General features: G+C 45.0%; 1 long non-coding RNA gene across 1 annotated transcript in view; it reads left to right on the top strand.

Moving 5' to 3' along the window:
- The first annotated feature begins 13640 nt into the window (after positions 1–13640).
- The window catches only part of LOC140209433 (uncharacterized), a 36476-nt gene continuing 26090 nt past the window's right edge, over positions 13641–24026 (top strand). Inside the window, exon 1 of the long non-coding RNA XR_011888980.1 lies at positions 13641–13662. This is a non-coding gene — a long non-coding RNA (uncharacterized lncRNA). The remainder of the gene's footprint in view (positions 13663–24026) is intronic.

The raw sequence follows: 24026 nt of genomic DNA on the forward strand, positions 1-24026 counted from the left end.
ATGAAAAGGTTCAAGCTTCTTTGCACCTCTGATTTCTGAATTTTCTCACTGTTTAGAAAATAGTCTATGTCTTTATTCCTTCAGTGGTCAGGCTGAGAGTGAGACACTTGGGCTATGAAGCTCTGAGTTAGTTCACAGATCAGGTCACGCGGATTTACGAAATGTGTAAGGTTTTCTTTGTTCTACTGTGTTTTGCTATATTCTTCAATTAATAGATAAAATCAAAAGTATGTGATTTTTCATTCTCATTCTAAATATTCATAGTTTGCATGTTACAATAAGGAACATTAAAAGTGCTGACCAGTTTTCAGGCCGTGTAAAAATTTCCTGATCGGAGCAATGGTGGGTCTACTCCTCTGTGAAAATAAATTAGAGGGAGTATTGCTTTGTGGTGCACCCGTACTGGGGGAGATTGTGGAGGAGATGTTGTTGCTAATCCAAACTGACTGGGGTCTGCAAGTGAGGAAATTAAGGATCCAATTGCACAGGGAGGTACTGATTCCCAGGACTTGAAGCTTATTGCTTAGTTTGAGGGGATGATGGTATTGAATGCCGAGTCTCTGAACACATTACACGTCGAACCTTGGAGTGAAGGGGCTGCAGCAGCAGAAGACCATGAACACACACTCAGTGGCCTCTTTATTAGGTGCAGGAGGTATCAAATGCCATAGATACTAAGTGTATACGGGTTACCAAAACAATGTTTCCACTAATTCATTAAGTCACTGAAACCAAGGTTTAGTTTGCATACTGATGGTGTCTAGAGTAGGCCTTAAACCAGTGAGGCTTCTGCCTGCACAGCCTACTGCTAGAGACTGCAAGTTTTGTATAACCCAGTCGTGGTTACTGCAAACCTCACAGCATTGAGTAACGCGTCTCAAGAAAGGCCAGACCGCCCCCTGAGCCTATTCTGCCATTTAAAAGCATGAGAGTTGGGAGGAGACTTGTAATCCTTTGAACCTGCTCTGCTATTCATAGAACATACAAACAGTACAGGCCCTTCAGCCCATAATGTTGTGCTGACCTTTGAACCTACTCCAGGCTCAATCTAAGCCTTCCCTCCCGCGTAACCCTCCACTTTTCTATCATCCATGTGCCCGATGTATCTATCACCACCCCGGCACTGCATTCCATTCACTGTCCGTAAGGAGTTTGCACACTCTCCCCATGATCACGTGGGTTTCCTCCGGGTGCTCTGGTTTCCTCCCACGTTCCTAAAATGTACAGGTTAGGGTTAGTAAGTTGTGGGCCTGCTATGTTGGCGCCAGACACATGGTGACACTTACGGGCTGCCCCAGCATATTCTCGGATTGTGTCGGTCATTGACACAAATGATCCATTTCACTCTGTCGAATCTAAGGACACAATACATAGAACATTATAGCAAGCGCAGGCCCTTCAGCCATGATGTTGTACTGACCCTTACCCTACTCTGAGATCAATTTAACTCTTCCCTCCTACACAGCCCTCCATTTTTCTATCAGTCATGTGAATTTCTTAAATGTCCCGAATGTATCTGTCTCTACCACCACCCCTGGCTGTGCATTCCACACACTCACTACTCTCTGTGTTTAAAACCTTCCTCTGACACCCCCCCGTTACATTTCTCCAATCACCTTAAGATCATGTCCCCCTATATTAACCATTTCCACCCTGGGAAAAAGTCTCTGGCTCTCCACTCTATCTGTCCCTCTTGTCATATTGTACACCGCTCATCCTCCTCTCCAGAGAGAAAAGCCCTCCTTTTCTCGATAACCCTGACAGCATCCTGATGAATCTCCTCTGCACCCTCTCTAAAGCTTCCACACCCAACCGGTGCCTCTTTATCATCTTGTACAACTCTGAGTCACCTCTCATCCACCTTCACTCCAAAGAGAAAATTCCTAGTTCGCTCAACCTTTCCTCATAAACCATGCTCTCTAATCCAGTCAGCATCCAGGTAAATCTCCTCAGCACCCTCTCTAAAGCTTGCACATCCTTCCTATAATGAGGTGACCAGAACTGAACACAATATTCCAAGTATGATCTAACCAGGGTTTTGTAGAGCTGCAACATTACTTCACAGCTCTTGAAATCAACCTCCAGCTAAAGAAGGCCAACACACTATACACCTTCTTAACCAGCCTATCAATTTGCATGGCATCTGAGGAATACTTCCAAAGCCAGGTGCTGGCTTGTGTAGGGATGGAAGACTGGATAGATGAGTGTATGACTGAAAAGATGATACAGCTGGGCAGGGAGTTTAGATTCGGTAATTCTATATACAAAGAGTAGCAGGTCTCTGAAATGACTTACCAGGGCAGTTGAGGAAGCAGGCAGTTTGGTGGAGTTATAGAGCACTGCAACACAGGAAAAGGCCTTTCAGCCCGTCTAATCTGTGCCTGCGTGCGATGCTGCTGGATGAGGGTGGCTGTGTGTGACCGTCTCGCTGCTCAGAGGGGAAAGCCCCTGCGTTCAGGTGGTCCTTATCTCCCGCGATGCTTTTGGAGGACAATACCCAAGTTCTGGGTCTGTGATTAATGGATTGGACTGTAGCTCAGTTGGACTCTTTCAGTTTTGTCTTTTATATTCTGTGTTTTCGCCCATACTTTCTTGATGCTGTTTGTGTGATTTGTTTGTTTTTTTTGTACAGTGGATGAGGTTTGGGGTTTGGGTGTCTAATATTCTTGTTACTGTTTCTGTGTGGGGGGTGGGGTTTGATGTTCTTGATGCCATCTTGTGTGATTTGTTTTTTTTTAATGTCTTTCTTTGAATGCCTTCCATGGCTTACTTTGTTTTGTGGCTGTCTGGAGAAGACAAATCTCAGAGGTGTATACTGTATACGCACTTTGACAATAAATGTACCTTGCACCTTGAACCTTGCCTAGTCCCGTCGACCTGCATCTGAATGTGAATATGATTACGAACATGAACATGAAGGGAATGGAGGGATAGAGATGATACACAGGAGGAAGTCATTTAGTATAAATTGGCACATGGTGGGCTGAAAGGCCTGTTTTGTGTTGTACTGTTCTAAATGATACTAGTATGCTCTCACAATAATGCAGAAGTGTCCTGGCCATTATTACTGACAGTTTTTGAAATTCTGTATATCCTAGTTAAATGTAAGTTCTCCCACTGTGAATTATGTTTGAACTCATCTCCCGGATCTATTGGTCCGGTCCTGGGGTTTGTCAGACAATAATTTAACCACCATGGTGTTGCCTACATTCTTGGTCAAACCAAGGCACTTTGCAGATGTCTTAACGGCTCTCCTGAAGTGGCCTCCAATATCGTGTGTAATTTCTTTTTCAGAGGAGGTCCAGGGCACTGGTAAACAAAGGCTGATAATCTTAGCAGTGCATCTGTAGCACTGTGGAGGGCAGCGAGTAAAGACCAGAATTAAAAGACCCATGTAAAGGCTGCTTCACTTTATGAAGTGTTAGTGCTTCACATGTGAAGCAGGTTTCATTAGGAAACACTCTTCAGATCCTGGGTTGCTAAGGGCAACGTGGCTTCTTCTGAAGTAGTGTTTGACGCCACTCGATTAGAGGAAGTGAGGAGCAAGTACAGCTTTCTTTGTACACACTGAAGCACCAATAATCCACACAGGCTCTAAATCTGAATGCAACCACCTTCTTCTACAAGGCTAGGCTCACTTGATCGGCTCTTAGAGATTAACAATCAATAAGCAACGTCAGTAACTGTCAGGTCTTCGATGGCATTTTTTTTGTTAGATCTCAATTTCAAAGGTTCAAAGGTTCATTTATTATCAAAGTATACAACTCTGAAATTCTTCTTCTCCAGGTAGCCACGAAACCAAGAAAGAAAAGGAAGGCAGCACGACCATTGACCCCCAAATCCCACCTCCCCGCACACAAAAAAACCCGAACAAAAACGGAACAGGCACATCGACCCCAAGTCCCTGCTTCCCCACACACAAAAAATGAACAAAATGGAACAGGCACATTGACCCCCACAAAAGAGGACCAAAATCTTATTGAACCCTCCACTAAAGTTCAATTTCCCATTCTAATTCCCCTCTTACCCCTTCTCTTCTCCTCACCTGCACGTCCATCTGCACGTCCATCCTCATCCTCCTTCCCTTTCTTCCATGGTCCATTCCCTCCTCCTATCAGGTTCCTTCTTCTTCAGCCCTTTACCTTTTCCACCAATCCTCTCCCAGCTTCTCACTTCATCCCCCCTCACTTCTCCCCCACCCCTTCACCTCGCTTTGCCTACCACCTGGATGGGAGAGTGATGCTTCGCTCAGACTGAGAACTGAATGGGGGGGCCTCCTGCAAAGCTCCAACTCACCAAACCACCAGGGGAGAGTTACTGCCAAGAACGAATTACTACTGCTGTCAGATTTAGGCAGATGATGTATTGTGCAGGAGAGTGCACTTCCATTCAGAGGAAGCAGAGTACTTAAGCTGGATGGCCTTGAAAGATACCGTTTATTTATTTAGAGATACAGCTCAGATTAGGCCCTTCTGGCCCTTCGAGCCACATCGCCCGCCAACTCCCAATAACCCCAATTTATCCCTAACCAAATTATGAGACAATTTACAATGACCAGTCAACCTATCTGTACATCTTCAGTCTGTGGGAAGAAACCGGAGCACCCACACATTCCACGGGGAGGACGTACAGAGACTCCTTACAGAGGATGCTGGGATTGAACTCTGAACTCCGAGGTGAAATAGCGTCGGTTGCCAAAGGAGACTTCCACTTTGAATTATAAAGGCCGGCCCCGCAGCCTGGCTGAACGTATTTTAGATATTAGCCGTCAGATTTTATGAATTTAGTGCATTATATCTGTTAGTGACCGTGAGTACATTAGCAATTAATGTCACACATCCTTGGTCATAAAACCAATATGTTTCTGATTTAATGCCAGGCCAACCTACGGAGCCCAGTCCTTGCTCTTTAGCTCCGAGCTCTGCAAGAGCAAAGGACATTCATCATAGGGACTAATCATCTCTTTGTTCAGTGGCGCTACCCCCCAGCCATCGCTGCTCCCCGTAGGAAGAGCTCATGGGGGAATCGAAGGGGAGGGGGTGGATGCAATGTGCGGGTGGCCCCTGCTCGCATGTGATCCACTGCTGCTCCTCGTTCTATCATTCTCTTATGTGTCAGATCCGGCAGAGGGGAAACAAATTGCTTAATAAATAAGGTCCGCAGGGCAGAGAGTGTACTATGTTACTTGCTAGATGTGGAGATTCATAGAGGCAAACCCACATTAAAATATACTGGTGAGCCACATCTGTCTTGCTTTCTAGATTGAGTGACTAAATAAGTCACACAATATGAAATGATAGATATAACCACAGTTTTCATATTGATCAATTTTTATATTAGTGTTGACAATACAATATTTTGTTTTTCGATGCATCTGCTTGGATCACATCTCTACAACATCCTCATCTTTTCCCTCAGCCACCCCACTCCCAACTAGACAGTGGAGCTTTTATCTTTATTGAGAAATATGTCACGGTAACAGGCCCTTCTGGCCCAACGAGCCCCCCGCTGCCCAATGACACTGATGTGACCAATTAACCCAGTAACCTTCATGACTTTGGACAGTGGGAGGAAACTGGAGCATCTGGAGGAAATCCACGTAGTCAAGGGGAGAATGTCCAAACTTCCTCACAGACAGCAGCAGGGCTCAACTCAGGTCACTGACATTGTTAAAGCGCCACACTAACCATTATGCTACAGAGCTGCATTTCCAACACAACTTGTACAGGAGGTAACCAACAAAGTGGCCACAAAGATTGATTCCCTCCAAGCCTTGCCATAGGGGTTTGGAGGATTGCTTGCCTCAATGACCCAAAGTACTGTGCTGGCTGCTGTCAGGGCCTTGTGCTTTGGCTGTTGGTAGGGTCACCCATGCCAAACAGGTCACAGGGTAGAGGCCAGACTAAGAGTGGTCCACCAGTCCTCCAGGTTTGGGGGTTCTGCTCAGGGCTAACAACCCCAACTGGTCAAATCAATGGTTATTTTTTTGTCAGCACCTTTTCAAGATAACTAGTTCAGGAAGATTCTGAATGCAATACCATCAAAGTTTTTAAAAAACCCATTAGATTACTGTGTTAGAATTCTGAAGGTTAAAAATAATTTTAATGTTGTGTCATTGGAGAGATAATTAACAACACCAATTAATAAGCTCGATGACTTGTGGGGAACATGATGGTTAACGAACAGTAAGGTAACCAGTTCGTATTACCCAGGATGCAATGTGAATCAGCAGTCACTGTTATGTCGCTGGCACGTAGGGCAGCAATGAAGGTCCTCTATCTCTGTCTGTCCTTGGCCATCTTCTCTATTTTGCCCCATGTGTAGTTCAGGCTTCTTATTTCTGCTTCTGTTGTGTGGCACCAAGTAACCTTTGGTCTCCCACATTTTTTCTACCCTTCAGGGGTCCAATGAAGAGCTACCTTGATGACGGCCTTGGCCTCGCTTCTCATCTTGTGCCCAATCCATCTCCAACGTATCCTTATGATAATAGTGGACATGTTCTCTTGGTGACACGAAAGAGTTGGTTGGAGATCACCATGGTCGGAGATCTTTCTTGGTCAGAAAATATGGAGAATCTTCCAGGGGCTCATGGTGTGGAATGACAACAGTTTGGCAAGATCATTCTCATCAGCATTCTGACCTGTACAAGAGTGTGGACAGAACACAGCTCTGTACACCTTCACTTTGATTTGGAATAAGGATGCTTTGGCATAATTAACACATAAAAGTTCTTGTTTCATTCTTCTAGAGAGCTTTATGCCCAGAGCATGAAATGAAGCTGTTAAACATTGAGGAAGATCTCATGATGTGTTGAGTGGCAGATGGATGGGAACAGCTGGTATTCTGGCTGAGTGGAACTGGGAGCTGTGTTGAGAGGAAATGAGTGGGTGACATATTGTGGTTGTGGGGAAAGGAGATGGGTAGAAACAGCTTGGGTGTGGGATGGGTGAGATATAGATGCAACATGGGTTGGAGATGGGTGGGAAATACAATACTGTGCAAATGTCTGATGTACATATATACCACTAGGGTGCCTAAGGCTTTTGCATAGTTCTGTAGTGATTTTATATATTGCACTGTACTGCTGCCACAAAAACAAAACTAATTTCATGAGATATGCGACTGATGCTAAACCTGATTTTGATTGTGGACTGGGAGTGGGAAGGGACAGAGAGAGGAGAATCATGGAGAAGGGAGAGGGAAGTGAGTGGGAAGCACCAGAGAGACATTCTGTAATGATCATTAAACCAATTGTTTGAAATCGAATGACCTTGCCTGGTGTCTCAAGGCTGGGTGTGTCTGCAACTGCGCCAACCCCTGCCCCTGGCATTCCTCTGCCACTTGTCCCACACCCCTCCCACGGCACTCCACCCTTGCTATTCTCAAAATTCTCTTCTCCCACCAGATTTAAAAGCTCTGTCTCTGCTCCACATTGACAAATACAGTACTGTGCAAAGTTCTTAGGCACTCTAGCTATACAGAGTTTTGCACAGAACTGTAGGTGGGAGAGGGGAAGGAGATAGTTGGAAGATGAATGGGAGAAGGGTGTGAGTGGTGGGAGATGGTTGGGAGACAGACAGGAGATAGGTGGAAGATGAGTATGAGATGGGCTGGAGATGCCTGGGTAGGGAGGATTGTTTTGGCATGGATGGGATGATGGGTGGGAGATGGATGGGACTGACCTGAGTGGGACATGGGGGTTACGGGTGGGAACAATGGGTGCTGATGACAGCCGTGGGTGTCTGGTATGTCCAATGCAGCTGGAAACAATATTCTGCTGTCAATATTGACACCAGTAGCTTGAGGTGCCACTTTGGGAGGTTCTCCTGTCCCACACTCTCCGTGGTCCTAAAGTGGCCACTGAGTGTATGACCATGGTCTTCTGCTGCTGTAGCCCAACCATTTCAAGGTTCGACATGTTGTGGTTTCAGAGATGCTCTTCTGCGCACCACTGTTGTAACGTGTGGTTATTTGAGTTACTGTCCTTTCCCTGTCAGCTTGAACCAGTCTGGACATTTTCCTCTGACCTCTCTCATTAACAAGGTGTTTTCACCTACAGAACTGCTGCTCACTGGATGTTTTTTGTTTTGTCCACCATTCTCTGTAAACTCTAGAGACTGTTGATCTTGAAATCCCAGGAGATCGGAAGTTTCTGAGATACTCAAACCACCCTGTCTGGCACAAACGATCATTTCATAGTCAAAATCACTTAGATCACATTTCGTCCCCATTCTGATGTTTGATCTGAACCACAACTGAACCTCTTGACCATGTCTGCATGCTTTAATGCATTGAGTTGCTGCCACATGATTGGCTGATTTCATGTTTACATTAACGAGCAGGTGTACAGGTATCGCTAATAAAGTGGCCACTGAGTGCATATTTCCCAGTGAAACAAAATTTCTGAATCAATATTCTTCATGGGACTTGCCCATTCAGATTCATACATTTATTTATCACATGTAAATTGAAACACGTGCTGTAGGTGTTAAGAACACGGCCGCTCGGAAATGATATTGGTATTTGTTAAGTAGGTACTGTGCACAATCCTGATTTGATGGAGACAGCCGTGAGAAGCATGGAGGAACACCTGGAGAAACTTCTGAAATGCCTGCTTCCCTACCGCTGCTACTGTGCGATTGAGAATCTCCGGAGGGGAAGGCCCCAAATCCTTGGCTTTGTCTATTGCCTGTTGCCAGGGTCGGGGTCGAAGCGCTCGGCAGAGATGGTGCTCGGTGCTCGGTGTCGGCGGGCAGGTCGGAGGCTCGAAGTTTTCGGACGGACTCAAGAGTCGGCTGTGGTTGGATGCTTCCAGGATGCTGCATCGGCAAGTTTGTGGTGCTGGAGGTTCACGGCAGGGATAGTTTTCCTTCCTTCTACTGTCTGCGTGAGATGATAGGACTTTTGAGAGACTTTGAGATTTTTTTTTACTGTGCCCATGGCCTGTTCTTTATCAAGTTACGGTATTGCTTTGCACTGTTGTAACTATATGTTATAATTATGTGGTTTTTGTCAGTTTTTCAGTCTTGGTTTGTCTTGTGTTTCTGTGATATCATTCTGGAGGAACATTGTATCATTTCTTAATGCATGCATTAGTAAATGACAATAAAAGAGGACTGCGTGTCCTCTAATCTAATCTAAAGAACCGACACAATTTAAAGCTGTGCTGAAGGCAGCCCGCAAGTATCGGCAGACATTCCAGCACCAATGTAGCATGCCCACCACGTTCAACAGAGCAACACGAGCAATAATAACAGCTGAGCAACTGCAACACAAGCCCCTCCCCTCCCCTCCCTCCCACCCCCTCACACTCACAGACAGACCTTCAACCCCAGGACAGGCCACTCCTGGGCCTCCAGCCTCTAGTGGGCTTGTGGGCTCATCGACATTGGACCCCCAATTTCTCCAATGGACTATCATCATCAGTGTTATGTGCTGTGTCATACGGCGTGGACGTTCATGGTCTTCCATCTGTTGATCTTATTCCTTTCTGTATCCACAGCCATGATTGTTCTTGGCAAAATTTTCTACACAAGTGATTTGCCACTGCCTTCTTCTGGGCAGTGTCTTTCTAAGATGGGCGACCCCAGCCGTTATCAATACTCTTCAGAGACTGTCTGCCTGGCGTCAGTGGTCGCATAACAAGGACTTGTGATATGCAAACTCAAAATAATCTGCAGATGCTGGGATCAAAGCAACACTCACAACACGCTGGAGGAACTCAGCGGGTCGGGCATCGTCCGTGGAAACAATGAGTTGACGTTTCGAGCCGGAATCCTTCGTCAGACTTCGCCCCTTCCCCCTTCAGTCCTGGCGAAGGGTTCCGGCCCGAAACGTCGACTCATTGTTTCTACGGATGCTGCCCGACTTGTAATATGCACCGGCTGCTCATACAACCATCTACATGACCCTGATTCTGGGGCGAGGAGGTGGCTATGCAGGTGCTACACCTTTCCCGAGGGTGACCTGCAGGCTAGTAGAGGGAAGGAATGCCTTACACCTCCTCTGGTAGAGGCGTATCTCCCACCCCATCACCCTGTATGAAATTAATATGGGGCATAAACTGAGCAGACTTTCCAGTGCACATTCCTTCCTACAATTAATGGGTGATGTTTGATTTGGGATTGAATGGATTGCAGCCCTATTCTGACTCACCCTGTGGCACAGAGAATGATGTTAAACTGGGGTTCAAGGGGTGGTTAAGCTCAGTGCAAACCTCTGAACAGCTAGCTGGCATAGCTAAGGACAGAATGCCACTAGATGATAATAATAATAATTATTATCATTATTTGTAGAGCACTTTCCATACAAACGATGTAGTTTGAGGTGTTTTACAATGGGATAAAGTGCAAACATGAAAATAAAAGACAAAAGGTGTTGGTTAAAAGCAAGGTTAAATAAATAGGTTTTGAGCTGGTGTTTAAAAGTGTCAACTGAGTCTGTGTCCCTTATAGTTTTAGGTATTGAATTCCACAGTTTTGGAACATTGTTCAAAAAAGCTGACCTGCTAATTGTCTTTTGAGGGAGATTGTTTAAATTTAAGAGAGCAGCAGAAGAAGACCTGAGAGCTGGAACAGGATAATAAAACGAAAGCATTTCATGTCCATCAGGTCACCAGCTTGTTGTCTTTGGCAACAAGTAGGTTTGATATCTCTGGTTGGATGTTTCTAAGAGTTATTATTGAGTCATGGAATCGTAGAACACAGAAACAGGCTTTTCAATCCACCAAATCCATGGTAACTGCTCCACTTCATTGACCCACATTAGGTCCATCGTCCCTGATACTTTGCTGATTCATTCAAGTCCTTGTCTACATGTTTCACTCACTCTTCTGTGTGTCTCAATCAACGTCAGCAAGACCAAAGAGATAATTGTTGACTTCAGGATGATGAAACTGGAGATCCATGAGCCAGTCCTCAATGGAAGACCAAAGGCGAACAGGGTCAACAATTTTAAATTCCTCGGTATTATCATTTCAGAGGAATTGTCCTGGGCACAGCTCATAAGTGTGATTATGAAGAAAGCACTGCAGTGCCTCGCTATTCTTAGAAGTTTGCAAAGATTCAGCATGACATCTAATACTTTGACAAACTTCTATAGATGTGTAGTGGTGAGTATATTGACTGGCTGCATCACAGCCTGGTATGGAAACACCAACGTCCTTAAATGGAAAATCCTACAGAAAGTAATGGATGTGACTCAATCCATTATGGTAAAGGCCTCCTCACCAGTGAGCACATCTACATGGAAAGCAGCATCCATCATCGGGAACTCAGGTCATAATCTCTTCTCACTGCTGCCATCAGGAAGAAGTACAGAAGGCTCAGGACTCGCGCCACCAGGTTCAGAAAGAGTTATTACCCCTCAACCCTCAGGCTCTTGAATTAGTGGGGAGAAATCTCACTCGCTCCATCAATGAACTGTTCCCACAACCTACAAACTCACTTTCAGGAGGATTCTTCATCTCATGTTCTTGATATTATTTACTTATTTATTAATTATTATTATTTTTGTTGTTTTTTGCACTCTGGTTGTTTGTCCGTCCTTTTGAGTACGGTCTTTCATGGATTCTATGTTCTTGGACTTACTGCATATGCCCGCAAGAAACAAATCTCAGGGTTGTATATGGTGACAATACTGTATAAGTACTTTGATAATACATTTACTTTGAACTTTGAACTTCTTTGATGTGAGTATCTATGTTTCTACCACTTCCTCAAGCAGCATAGTCCAGATTCTGGACATTCAATGTGTGGGGACAAAACACCCCCTTCAGATGCCTCTAAATGTCCTACTCTTTCCTTAATCCCTTGCCTTCATGTCTTGGGCAATCCCACCTTGGGTTCTTACTATCTATCTATTCCCCCTCATTACTTTAGTTTGCCTCTATCAGAACTCCTCATCCACCCTTGAAAACGAGTGCAAGCCTATCCAATCTCTCCTTACAACTGAAAGTGTCCAATCCAGCAACGTGCTGGTGAATCGCTTCTGCAGTGTCTCCAGTGGTGAGCCAAGATAAGACCATGAGCCTCAGTTCAACATGACATCTCAGTGCCTAGCTTTTTCCCAGACATTGGGATTTTTTTCCTTATTTCACCCTTTTTTTTAATCACTCCACCATTGGCTACCTTGTCCTCAGCTACCCACCACCTTATTATGGAACAGAATGGGCCATTCAGCCTTTCAAGTCCCTGCTAGTACTACCATCAGTCACACTCTCCTTCTCCCCTTCCTTCCTCAAAACATTCTCTCTCACATACCCACCAAGAAACGAGATCGATCAGCTGGTTGAGTGGCGTCTATAAGGGGGTATTCTGGAATTAGGGTACAGGGCAAATAATTTCATTGGCAACTAATCTTCAGACATGAACGTGGATTGTAGATTGAACTTAAAATGCAGCTCAGAACAATTACTCTTCAGATGCCTGCATATGCATGAGTGCAGGCTAGAATCGGTGGCAATTAACATTCATTTTGTTGGCGTGAAGAAGGAGGTATTTGAAAACTGTATGTAATTCAAAGGAAGCATTGTAGATACATTGTAACTATAGAATTGTCCTGTTGTTACCTTTGATTGGTAGCATATAAAAATATCATGTAATATTGGGTTGAGAGGGCCTCTTCTTCCAAGTGTGTCTTGAATTATAATGCCTGCTGCTCATTTTTGTTGAATAAGGACTTTTTTTCCACTAGCTTCAGTGACTCTCTGTTGACTTTGCTCATATTGAGGGATCAGCAGTGGAAATAGTGAGCAGCTTCCAGTTCCTAGGTGTTAACATCTCAGGAGGATCTATCCTGGCCTGACACACTGATGTGTTCATGAAGAAGGCACACCCACGGCTCTATCTCATTAAAGTTGGAGGAGAGTTGGTATCCCACCAAAGATGTTTGGAGAGCATTTGCATCACAGTCAGGTATGGAGGCTCCAATGCACAGAATCGCAAGAAGTTCCTAAATCATCGAGTGTGGATCTTCAGACTCCAGTGCTTCCTCCCCGGTGGTAATAATGAGAAGAGGGCATGTCTCAGAAGGTGAGAGTCCACCTCTTGAATGTGCCTTCAGTGATTGGGAGGGTTGTGTACGTGATGGAGCTGGTTGAGACTACAACCCTCTGCAGCCTTTTGCAATCCTGGGCTTTGGAGCTGCTATACCAAGGTGTGATGCAACCAGTCAGAACGCTCTCCACCGTACACCTATAGAAATTTGCAAGAGGGTTTGGCAAATCTCCTCAAGCTCTTAATGAATCAGAGCCGCTGGGGTGCCTTCTGCAGCATTGCGCCAATGTGTTGGGCCCGACACGTTGCCCAGTGGACTTGACCACATTACTCAGAAATTATTCTTTAAAAACTCCTCTTCATTTAATCATATCGTCAGAAAGCTGGTGATATGAGTCATGCGGTGGGTGGGGGAACACAGCCTCGAAGGAAGGAGGAAGTGATTCATCTGCTCTATCTTGCTGCTGCTCTCTGGATTAATATTGTGCACCTGAGTAGATCCAATGAGGAGATTGATGGACCATTGCGGCAGATTGATTGCTACCTACTGGGTTGTGTAAGATTACCAATAAGGAACAGCGGGGAATGGAAATGAACACAGGAAATGATGTTGGAAAGATGTGACCTCTGAGACTTCAGGATCATCAATTGCAGGCGCCTTGAAGTAGTGAGTTAAATTATTTTCTGGCCACCCACTGTTTCTTCATTGACAATTCTGCTAATGTTACCAGGAGGGGTTACTGTGCCTGACTGCACAGACAAACAGAATTAACATCTGTCAGGAATCATTAACAATACTGATGCTACAGTGAGTTCTTGCATCGTATCTCTTGCACAAGAGGAATTCCTGTCAATTCAGCTATGGCCAAGTATTAAATATTAATTAATAACCATGTGAGTTGATTGAAGTGGCTGGCCTCTGCAGGCCAGCTCTGCCGTCAGTACTGCCCTCCAGTGCTCGCTCCCTGGAAGACAAGCTGGATTGCCAAGAACGAGATGAGGAACTGCTGTGTGCTTGTTCTAGCAGGAACATGGCTCCAGAACAACATCCCCTGCACCATCAATCTTCAGGCCAGGACACTCTGGGACTTGAGCTAATATTATTGTGTGACCGTATGCACTGGGTCGTAACTATACATGCTGTGTGTGACTGTATGTACTCTACTTTGCACCGTGGCCCCAGAAGAATGTTGTTTCATTTAGCTGTATACATGTGTATGGTTGAATGACAATTAAACTTGACCTTGACATTGAAAGTAGGGGAATTGGCACAGTCTAAATGACTGTTAGTCCATGGCCTCCTCTACTGTCGCGATGAGGCCACACTCAGGTTGGAGGAACAACACCTTATATTCTGTCTGGGTAGCCTCCAACCTGATGGCATGAACACTGATTTCTCAAACTTCCATTAATTGCCTCCCCCCCACCACCTTCATTCCTGTTTCCCTCTCTCACCTTATCTCTTCACTGCCCATCATCTCCCTCTAGTGCTCCTCCCCCTTCTCTTTCTTCCATAATCTCTCTTCAATCAGATTCCCAATCTTCAGCCTTTTATCTCCTTCACCAATCAAGTTCCCACTTTTTTTCTTTATCCTCTCCCCCTCTCCCAGTTTCACCTATCACCTAGCACCTTGTACTTCTTCCTCCCCTCCCCCCACCTTCTTACTCTGACTTCTGCTCTTCCTTTTCAATCCTGATGAAGGGTCTTGTCCTGAAACGTCGACTCTTTACTCTTATCTATAGATGCTGCTTGGATGCTGCTTGGCCTGCTGAGTTGAGTGTGTTGCTGGTGGAAATCTGGTTTTGCCTCAGTACACTGTCATGTTCTTTCAGGAATGCAAGAGACTTGAGTGGCCGAAATTGAGTACCGATCGCTGGTGCTGTAAAGCGTGACACTAACCGTTACACTACGCTGCCACGCCACTCAACCGGTTCCTGTGTTTACCCAACCCAGACCGGTACTCTGGAATTAGAAGCACACTGAGGTGTGATATTGGCAGTGACTAAGGGGGCAGAAGCTGAATTAACACTTTTATAATGAGCCGCATGTTATTGACTATATTCAGTTCAACTATCAGCTCTCTTGTCTGTCCTTGTTCACCGCGTTGCCACTTGCTGCCCAGGCAGAAATACGTTCTGCTAAGAATCGCAGGCAAGTACAACAAAGGAACATTTGTAGTTCTTTACAAACACAAGGGATTCTGCAGACACTGGAAATCCAAGGTAACACACACACACAATGCTGGAGGAACTCAGCAGGTCAGGCAGCATCTATGGAGAGGAATAAACAGTCAACATTTCGGGCCGAGACCCTTCAACAGGACTCAGTTGAAATCCTTTGTTGGTTTGGAATGGGGTGTCAGCTTCTCTGAGATATTCTTTTTATTATGGGCTGGAAACTGAGATAATTTTCTGTTAATAAAATAGCAATTAAGAACCTATTCTCAGGCTATAAGGATAGTACACTTCTAGAGTGAGAGAGAAAAAAATATGGATATTTCAAACACTCTAAAGGTTAGGCATTTTGAAAAAGAACAAGAAAAACATTTAAAATGCTATTATCCCAGTTATTACACTAGATTCATCAGGCTGCTGAACCTATGGTTGAAAGGTAATAACTGGACGAATAACATTTCCATGTTCTTATTTCACTTTTCCAAAAATACACCCACCTCAACTCTGAACTGATTCCACAACCGACACCCTCACTTTCAAGGACTCTACAACTCTTGCTCTCAGTATTAGTTTTACTTATTTATTTATTATCATTAATATTTGTTTTTTTTTGGATTTGCACAGTTTGTCTTCTTTTACAAGTTGGTTGGTTGTCGGTCTTCGTGTGTAGTTTTTCATTGATTCTACTGTATTTCTTTGTTTTACTGTGTATGCCAAGAAAATGAATCTCGGGTTAGTAAATGGTGACAGTGTGAAATGTGAGGAGGATGTTATGAGAATACAGGGTGACTTGGACAGGTTGAGTGAGTGGGCAGATGCATGGCAGATGCGGTTTAATGTGGATAAATGTGAGGTTATCCACTTTGGTGGCAAGAACAGGAAGGCAGATTACTATCTGAATGGTGTCAAGTTAGGAAAAGGAGAAGTACAATGAGATCTGGGTGTCCTCGTTCATCAGTCACCGAAAGTAAGCATGCAGGTACAGCAGGCAGTGAAGAAAGCTAATGGCATGTTGGCCTTCATAACCAGGGCAAAGAGGTCCTTCTGCAGTTGTACAGGGCCCTGGTGAGACCATACCTGGAGTATTGTGTGCAGTTTTGGTCTCCAAATTTGAGGAAGGACATTCTTGCTATGGAGGGAGTGCAGCGTAGGTTCACTGGGTTAATTCCAGGGATGGCGGGAATGTCATATGTGGAAAGATTGGAGCGACTGGGCTTGTATACACTGGAATTTAGAAGGATGAGAAGGGATCTGATTGAAACATATAAGATCATTAAGGGATTGGACACGCGAGAGGCAGGAAACATGTTCCCGATGTTGGGGAAGTCCAGAACCAGAGGCCACAGTTTACGAATAAGGGGTAGACCATTTAGAACGGAGTTGAGGAAAAACTTTTTCACACAGAGGGTTGTGGATCTATGGGATATTCTGCCTAAGAAGGCAGTGAAGGCCAATTCTCTGGATTCTTTCAAGAAAGTGTTAGATAGAGCTCTTAATGATAGCGGAGTCAAGGGATGGGGGGGGGGAAGGCAGGAACAGGATACTGATCAGTGAATGGCAGTGCTGGCTTGAAGGGCTGAATGGCCTACTCCTGCACCTATTGTCTATTGTGACATATATATATACTTTGATAATAAATTTATTTTGAACTTGGAACTTCGAACTTTGAAAAGTAAGAATTTTCATTCCAAACAATGACCTAATATGTTAGTTGTAACCAGCTTTAATGAATGGAAGTTCGATATCAGTAAACGGTCATTACACTGCTGTAGACTTGTCATCTCACCACCTCTGCCAAGCACAACAAAGTAGGGATATCTGAACTTTAACCACGTTTCGTAAATATTTGGGCTGTGAACAGGGAATATCGAGGAGACTCTAATGAACTCCTCTCGAGTTTGTCTGCCATTTCATAAACTCAGAGGTGATCCTGTGACTGACGTAAGGCTGATTTACACTTCTGTGTCAAATCGACGCTGTAGGTACGGCGTAGCCGCGAACCCTACGTAGAACCTACGTGGATCCCTACGCCGTAGCCTGACGTGCACCTCTCCCAAAATGTAACTACGCATCGCGGCAGCACAGACCTCAACAACTGTGATTGGTCCGCTTGGTAGCATCACATTTCCTCCTACGCTACAAGAGCTTCCCATTGGGTGACTGAAGGGCAGGGAAGGAACTCTGGCTGCAATGCTTTCCATAAAGCTTTACAGACCTCCGAAATTATGGAGGACACATTTCGCTTTTATGAAAAAAGATGCTCGCTTTAAACTTGTTTACCCTGAGAAAGACTACCATGACCATGAAGACTTGCATGGGCAGGTGTGTGCGCACGCGCGACGTGCCCGAATTGCAGAGCGACGCAAACACACCAACGCACAAGTATAAATGCTCACAACGCGCGTAGGCCACTTGCGTAGGTTACAGCGTCGAGTTGACGCACAAGTATAATTCAGTCTTAAAACTGAGCCACACAGGAGCTGTAACCGGGAAATATAAAAGTCTCCACTGATACAGCAAACCTCCAGGAGAATCCAAAAGAATCTCTCTCTCTCCTGACACAATGTTTTAACACAAAGATAGCAATAAAGATGAAAGGTTGGCTTTATATGTCACGTGTACCTTGAATCATACAGTGAAATGTGTTGTTTTCGTCAAACTAAATCAGTGAGGATTGCATTGGGCAGCCCACAAGTAGCGCCAGGGCAGCATACCCACAACTCACTAACCCTAAATGTACATCTTTGGAGAGTGGGAGGAAACAGCAGCACCCAGAGGAAACTCTTGCTGTCACGAAGAAGGGGGGTGGGAACATACAAGCCCCTTACAGCAGGGGTCCCCAAGCTTTTCTGCACCGCGGACCGGTTTAATATTGACGATATTCCTGCAGACCGGCAGACGGGGGTAGGGGGGTGTTCAAGTTCAACAGTGCGTGACAGGGAATGAGGAAAGGTGCAGCTGACTCATAGATTAGATTATGAAGGCACGCAGTTCTCTTTTATTGTCATTTAGTAATGCATGCATTAAGAAATGATACAATATTTCCTCCGGTGTGATATCACAGAAACACAGGACAGACCAAGACTGAAAAACTTAACAAAACCACATAATTATAACATATAGTTACAACAGTGCAACAATACCATAACTTGATGAAGTCCGTGAGCACAGTAAAAAGTTCAAAGTTTCTCAAATGTCCCACATCTCACGCAGACGGGAGAAGGAAGAAAAACTCTCCCTGCTATGCCCCACCACAGTCCGACTCTGAGTCGTCCGAAAACTTCAAGCCGCCAATCAGCTCTCTGACACTGAGTACCGAGCACCATCTCTATCCCAACGATTCGACATCAGTCCTGGTTGCCAACAGCAGGCAAAGCCGGGGACTTTGAGGCCTTCCCTCTGGAAGATTCTCAATTGCTCAGTAACAACAGCAGCGAACGGGCGTTTCAGAAATTTCTCCAGATGTTCCTCTGTGCTTTCACATCTGTCTCCATCAAATCAGAATTGTCCACGGCCCCTATTTAACGGATACGACATCATTTTTCACCGGAGGGCTGCGCACACGCGGGGCGCTGCTCTCTCTCCTCCCGCCATGCATATCGCTTTCATATCGCCAAATCATATTGTTTCCTCGCGGCCCGGTAGCACATCTTTGCAGCCCAGTGGTTGCGGACCGCTGCCTTACAGTATCGAACCCCGATATTATACCTGGCATTCTAAAGTGATGTCATGCCACCTACTACAACTTTACGTTTTCATCTGCAATAATCACCTAGTTAACTTTAACATTTTGCATATAGTCAGGTACATTCACAGAACTGCATATTTACAAAGGTAGCACATCCCAACCAGCAGAACCCCTTTCGAATATTCACTACTGGTGATGTTCCAAAAAACCAGACACCCAAAATATAGCAACACACACAAAAATGCTGGAGGAACTCAGCAGGCCAGGCAGCATCTGTGAAACAGAGTACATTCGACGTTTTGGGCCAAGACCCTTCAACAGGACCCAAAACATATCCGTTTTGTTACAGTGTTGAGGGATGGTTTCATGAACATACAATTAACCAGAGGGTTTCAGTGAAAAACATTTCTGTCGTGAAATGAACCGTGCATTAAGTGACAGGGATACATTTTTAACAGTGTGCTAATAGCAGGAACATTCTATTGTCTTTGCCTGTGTAGTTTCAATGGCACAGAATTTGAATGTCTCGCACCCACTTGATTGGATTCACTAGTTGGAAGTTAAATTGTTGAACAGGTTTTATTTTCTGAAGACTCGCAACTCGTCTGTCTCGCGACATTAACAAAACTTGTCAGTTTCTGCCTTGACCCAATTATTTTGGAAGGAGTTTGTGATTTGCACCGTCCTTTTTAACATGAAGAATTAATTCCTGACATCAGCCCTAATGTTCTGCTTGAGAGCCTTTGTTTGGATCGCCCCACAAAATAGTAGCTTCCATTAAACAGTCAAAATATCATAAACACAAGAGATTCTGCAGATCCTGGAAATCCGGAGCAACACACACAAAATGCTGGAGATTAGATTAGATTAGATTAGATTCAACTTTATTGTCATTGTGCAGAGTACAGATACAAAGCCAATGAAATGCAGTTAGCATCTGACCAGAAGTGCAAAGAATAGTGTTATTTACAAAATAACTGTGAATAAAAAAAGTGCTACAGCACACAAATATAAAAGTACTGAGACAGTACAATACGGATGCAATACTGCTTAGCGCTGTGATGAGAGGTTCAGCAGTGTCACAACCTCAGCAGGAACTCAGCAGGTCAGGAAACATCTACAGAGACGAATGAACAGTCGATGTTTCAAGCCAAGGCCCTTCGCCAGGACCATATCTGGCCCTGACCAGCCTAATGCTTCTGATCCAGGGTGAGGTAATTTATGGAATCCTTTCTCTTAATCTAGTCAAATGAATTGTGGTGTCATTGTCACAAATCTTTGCTGCTCTTCCCCTGGGATGCGAGCTGGAGAAAGGACGGGCAGTCACTGGAGTAGCTGTTGTTTATAGAGATACAGTGAGATATAGGCCTTCCGTTCCCTCAAGCTGGGCTACCCAGCAACCCTCCAGTTAACCCTATCCAAATCAGGGGACAATTTAAATGACCAATTCGCCTTCCGACCCGAGGAAACCGGGGAACCCACAGGAGACCCACGCGGTCACGGGGAGAACGTATGAGATCCTTACAGACAGTGGCCGGAATTGACCCCGGTTTGCTGGTACTGCAAAGTGTTGTGCTAACCATTACGCTACCCTGCGGCCCCTGGGCACGGTCTCCCGCCACCTCACAGCAGGATCCCACAAGCAGCAGTGAGAAAGATGATGAGGTCAATATTGGAGTGGTGTCATTCGAGGGACTGGCCACGGCTATGCAGATTTACATTAACCCCTGTGAGTGATGGCCCCTCTCTCTCTCTCTCTCTCTCTCTCTCTCTCTCTCTCTCTCTCTCTCTCTCTCTCTCTCTCTCCCTCCCTCTCTCTCTGTCTGTGTGTGTCTCTCTCACTCTCTCTGTCTCTCTGTCTGTCTCTCTCTCTCACTCTCTCTGTCTGTCTGTCTCTCTCTCTCTCTCTGTCCCTGTCTCTCTCTCTCTCTCCCTCTCTCTGTTTGTATCCCTGTCTCTCACTCTCTCTGTCTCTGTCTCTCTCTCTCTCTGTCTGTGTGTCTCTCTCTCACTCTCTCTGTCTGTCTCTCTCACTCTCTCTCTCTCTCTCTCTGCCTGTGTCTCTCTCTCTCTCACTCTGTCTGTCTGTCTGTCTGTCTCTCTCTCTCTGTCCCTGTCTCTCTGTCCCTCTTTCTCTCTCTCTTTCTCTGTTAATTTTTTTCTTTCTTTCCTATACCTCTTTCTCTCTCTCTTTTGATCTTCCCTACCCCTCTCTGTCACTATCTCTCTTTCTATTTCTCCCTCTCTTTCCTCCTGCCTCTTTGCGTGTCCCTTTCTCCCCCTCAGTTTTCCCATATCTCTCTCTCTCTCTCTTCTCTCCCCCACTCTCTCTATCCTTGTGTCGTTACTGCCGCCTGCCCCGTACAGACAGATCCCTTCTGCAGGCTGCTTGCAGCTGATGAATGTTGACATCAGACTCATCAGCCATGACAAGCGACATCCCTCAGGTCAGTACACAACCTGCCACTTCACACCAACATCGTCGTGCTGTGAATAGTTTCACAACACTATTGATCATGGCAACCAATCACATGGATCAGAATTAGATGAGTTCTTAAATAAAACATCTCTGACCTTGTTTAAGATTTGTCAGAAAGTCATGAATTCCCAGAGTCATACAGCACAGAAACAGGCCCTTCAGCCCAACCTGGACATACTATACATCAAGTATTATCTCTACAAGGAGTTCCCAAACTTCTTAATGCTTTTTTTAAGCAAGGGGTCCATGGACTCTAGGTTGGGGACCCTGGTCATTCTTTATGCCCCACGTCGTATGACGAGGGTGGTCATGGTCTCATGATCATGAGTGTTCTTGGCAATTTTTTCTACAGAAGTGGTTTGCCATTACTTTCTTCTGGGCAGTGCCTTTACAAAATGGGTGGCTCTAGCCATTATCAATACTCTTCAGAGAATATCTGCCTGGCGTCAGTGGTCGCATCACCAGGACTTGTGATGTGCACCGGCTGCTCGTACGACCATCCACCACCTGCTCCCATGGCCCCTGAGCGGGGGGCTAAGCAGGTGTTAAACCTTGCCTGAGGGTGACCTGCAGGCTAGCGGAGGGAGGGAGTGCCTTACACCTCCTTTGGTAGAGACATATCTCCACCCGTCACTACATTAATCCCATTTACAGGCTCTTGGTAGATTAGGGACAAAAACATTAGGGATGTTAAAAACCTCTTAGTGAGCCACATGGATGATTAAAAAATTAGAGGGCTATGTGAGAGGGCTGGGCTAGGCTGATCTTAGAGTAGGCTCCTGGGATGGCAGGACTTTCATATGATGAAAGACTGGATCGACTAGGATTATACTCATTGGAATTTAGAAGATTGAGGGGGGATCTGATTGAAACGTATAAGATCCTAAAGGGATTGGACAGGCTAGATGCAGGAAGATTGTTCCCAATGTTGGGGAAGTCCAGAACGGGGGGTCACAGTTTAAGGATAAAGGGGAAGTCTTTTAGGACCGAGATTAGGAAAAACTTCTTCACACAGAGAGTGGTGAATCTGTGCAATTCTCTGCCACAGGAAACAGTTGAGGCCAGTTCATTGGCTATATTTAAGAGGGAGTTAGATATGGCCCTTGTGGCTAAAGGGATCAGGGGGTATGGAGGGAAGGCTGGTGCAGGGTTCTGAGTTGGATGATCAGCCATGATCATACTGAATCGCGGTGCAGGCTCGAAGGGCCGAATAGCCTACTCCTACACCTATTTTCTATGTTTCTATGGTTAAAGGGTTGGCACAACATCGCGGGCCGAAGGGCCAGAGAACTCTGTAATGTCCTAAGGTCTGTAGCTGTCAACACTAGTCCTGAAGGCGGTTCTCAATCCAAACGTTGACTGTTCATTCCCCTGAGGGTGGGTGAAGCTACAACCAGAGGTCATGGATTAAGGGTGAAAGGTGAAATGTTCAAGGGAAACTAGACGGGAACTTCATCACCCAGAGAATGGTGAGAGTGGGGAACAAGCTGCCAGGTGGTCAATTTGAACATTTAAGGGAAGTTTGGATAGGTACTTGGATGGTAGGGTCATGGTCCCGGATGCAGGTCAACGCAAGTAGGTAGATTAATGGTTTGGCGTGGACTGGAAGGGCCAAAGGGCCTGTTTCTCTGCTGAAGTGTTCTATGACTCTATAAAATTGCTGTAATTTACAAAGTGCAAAAAGTAAGGAATAATGAGCACTGTTTATACACCAATGCACGGGATTGGGAAAAGTTACTCTCTTTCTGCACTACTTGCTTAATTTAATTTAATTAATACTAATCGAGAAAGTAGCCGGTATTCCCTCCATGATCTGGGACATGATGCTGCTTAATTGGGACAGGAGTCTGTTGCCGAACAGTTTCTAGCTTGTGTGAGTCGCGTGCACTTGTGTGGCCGTTAAACACTGCACCGTGTTTCCAGCAAACAGCTTTTAAATAGCGTCAATTATGTGTGGTTGTGATCGAAAAGAGGAGATTTTTGTCACTGACGGAGAGAAATAAGACAATTCAGAACTGTTTTCCTCACTACGGTTTCAAGCATTCAGGAGATGCCAGAAATGGCCGTTAGACTTCATAGAGTGAAGTTTTTAAACAGCATCAGATGCTTTGGTTGATGGACGGTAATTCAAAAAGCAGCTATAATTGATATTTTTGTTGCTTATTGCAGGAAGGCAATGAATGCAGTCCATTATCTGTACTTGGTGTCTGCGCTGACTTCATTCATTAACAGTTAATCAAAAGAACACGGCAGTGATGCATTCTTCCATCGATAACTATTAGTAACTAAAACACTGTTTTATAGTACTGTAGCAGTATTGATAGTGTTCTAATTTGTTCTATATTTCGTTTAAATACATAATTTGTTACTCAGTTAAATGGTAGTTTGTCTTTGTTATGACTTTTAACTATTTCCACTAAACTTTGGCTAATTGAGGCAGCCACTTACTTGGGCTAAAATGTACTGGTCTCGGTGTGTCCCAATCAACCAGAGTCCGCCATATATATATGTACATACACATATAAGACAACAAATTGCATAACGTATGCCAGTGATATTAAACCTGATTCTGATAGCAGAACAGAAGAAGCAGTTCCTGATTCACTGAGTGAGAAGGAGAGGGCACGTCCCATATGGTGAGGGGCCTTTGAGTGAGTAGCCTCAAGATTCAAGATTGTTTAACGTCATT

The sequence above is a fragment of the Mobula birostris genome, chromosome 14 (genome assembly GCF_030028105.1).
Source record: "Mobula birostris isolate sMobBir1 chromosome 14, sMobBir1.hap1, whole genome shotgun sequence".
Lineage (NCBI taxonomy): Eukaryota > Metazoa > Chordata > Chondrichthyes > Myliobatiformes > Myliobatidae > Mobula > Mobula birostris.